Source organism: Eucalyptus grandis, chromosome 6 (assembly GCF_016545825.1).
Source record: "Eucalyptus grandis isolate ANBG69807.140 chromosome 6, ASM1654582v1, whole genome shotgun sequence".
Taxonomy (NCBI): Eukaryota; Viridiplantae; Streptophyta; class Magnoliopsida; order Myrtales; family Myrtaceae; genus Eucalyptus; species Eucalyptus grandis.
The window spans coordinates 53,390,118-53,392,454 of record NC_052617.1 but is presented as its reverse complement, the minus strand read 5'-3'; the positions used below and the strand labels follow the sequence as shown (position 1 = coordinate 53,392,454).

General features: G+C 43.1%; 1 pseudogene; it reads right to left on the bottom strand.

Moving 5' to 3' along the window:
• Positions 1 to 440: 440 nt before the first annotated feature.
• LOC120294576 lies at positions 441 to 2,337 on the bottom strand (annotated as a pseudogene).

The following is a 2,337-nucleotide window of genomic DNA, read 5'->3' as shown; positions in this document are numbered from 1 at the left end:
ATTTCAAAGTTGAAGAGATTTGTTAGTTTATAAGCCCAAATGCGATCCTTGAGCTTTAGCATTGCATTTCAACTAAAAGAACTTTAGCATTGCACATTAGGTTAAAGTTAAAAAAATTTCATTAAATAAATTAAAAATTCATGAACTATTCGTGTCATTATCATTTTTCCTATTTGTCGCACAAGATCACTCAATAGAGTAAAGACCTAAAAATATTATGTTGCATCTACATCGAAAGTTCAAATATCACATACGTCATTATGCAAATCTTTTGTAGGAACTAATCGTAAGAACGAATTTGCAAAATAGATCCATTCATCATAAAAAGACTCATTGTTCTAAGATCGCTTTATATTAATTGTTATTTAAACAAGTAAAAGCACAACCATTCTCGTTCCCTCTTCTCGACTTTGCATCACCCGTTTGGTGCCTTATTTTTCTTTCATTTGGATGGGAAAAGAAAATCTCCTAATTGCGGATGCTCGTCACCGATGACTCCGCAAAAGCTTTTCGATACTGATATTAACAACCGCTGATACGAACAACGCAGCAAAAACAGAAGAGGCCAGTGCAGTAAGAAGTAGCACAGGAACAGAGTTTCTTTTCCGTTTCTGTTTGGCAGCAGGACTCGGTGCTGTCCAGTTAATGAGGTCCTTGTTTCCACTAGCTTCTACTACGACCGTTTGCCTAAACTCCGGAATAACACCCGACAGGTAATTATTTGAAAATATTAACTGTGTCAGGGCCGCCATCTCAGTAAATAACGCGGGAACCGAACCTGAAAACTGGTTGTCTGAGAGATCCATAATCTCTAGGCGACTTAGCTGAGAAAAAGTAGCCGGGATAGTCCCAACGAAAAGATTACTGCTGAGGTTTAACACAATCTGCAAACTCAGTGGCATGGTTGGGATATCCCCACTAAGGTGATTTTCCCCAGCTGGAGTTCTAATAAACCTGGTAAGCTCCCTATGGCAGCGGGTATTGAGCCATTCAGATAGTTGTGCTGCAAATTCAAGTTAGTGAGGCTCCGCAAGTTCGGAAGCGAAGATGGAATGGTACCAGTCAGCAGGTTACAGCTGATATTCAACTGCGCTAAACTCCCTAACTGCGTAATTTGGCCTGGGATGGTCCCATTAATGTTGTTTAACTGAAGCTTCATGACTTGAATCCTGCTGAGATTTCCCAACTCTGGTGGCAAGGGACCAGTGAGTTTATTCTGCGCCAAATTCAACAGGGCCAAACTCCGACATTTGCCCAGTTCAGGAGGGACTGCTCCTGTCAAGCTATTATTTTCCAGTTCCAAGTAGGTCAATTTCTCTAGGCTTCCCAACGAATCAGAAGGGATCGTACCATTAAGTGAATTGCTACCCAGTCTCAACCTTAACATGTTAGGCGATATATTTTTAGGTATCAGCCCCTTCAAATGATTGTAAGACAAATCCACACGCAGCAAATTTGGCTGCGACAAAAGGTCGGGCGGAATAGACCCACTCAGATTATTGTAGCTAAGATCCAAAATTTTGAGAAACCTTGTTAACCCAATGGGAATTGGGCCGCCGAAGTTATTTTGGTTTGCAGAAAAACGGGAAAGTGTTTTGGTATTAGCTAGACTATCCGGGAGTTTGCCTGAAAGCCGGTTCACGCTAAGATCAAGCAGGACCAAATTCCGATAATCTGCGACTCCCTCAGGGATTTCACCTTCGAATCTATTCACCGAAAGCTGGAGCTCCTCCAGAACCTTGGACAGGTTAACTGGAACCGACCCATTGAACACATTCATACTAAGATTCAAACTCTTCAACTTGACTAACCCGTCTAATTCTGAGCCAATGCTTCCACTCATTTTATTATAAGACAAGTCCAAGACCTCCAACCCAACAAAACTAGTAAAAGAAGGCAAAGGACCTACCAGCGCATTCCTACTGAAGTTCAACCACCTGAGCCCACCAATTTTTCCACAAGAAGTGATGAACTCAGCAGGGAGTGAGCCCAAATTGTTGTCGGACAGGTCAAGAACCTGCAAAGAACCAATCTGGCAAATCACAGGCAAAATATTGTGGGAAGCGAGAGAGAGCCCAGAGAGAGAGAGCTCGATCACGGAAGAGTTATTCCGACTGCATGTGACCCCTTCCCATCTACACGGGTCTTCGGTGCTGTTCCACGACAAGTCAGAACTCGGGATTATCCGGGAGAGATTGCTCATGACTTCGAATTGAGGTGACGACAGCTTAGAGAAGGCCAAAGGGTAGAAGGAGAAGAGGTAGAAGAAGAATAACAAGAGAGGGATGAGCAAACGGTGGTTGCCGCTATGTGCGCACCAGCCCATCTTTCGGTTCT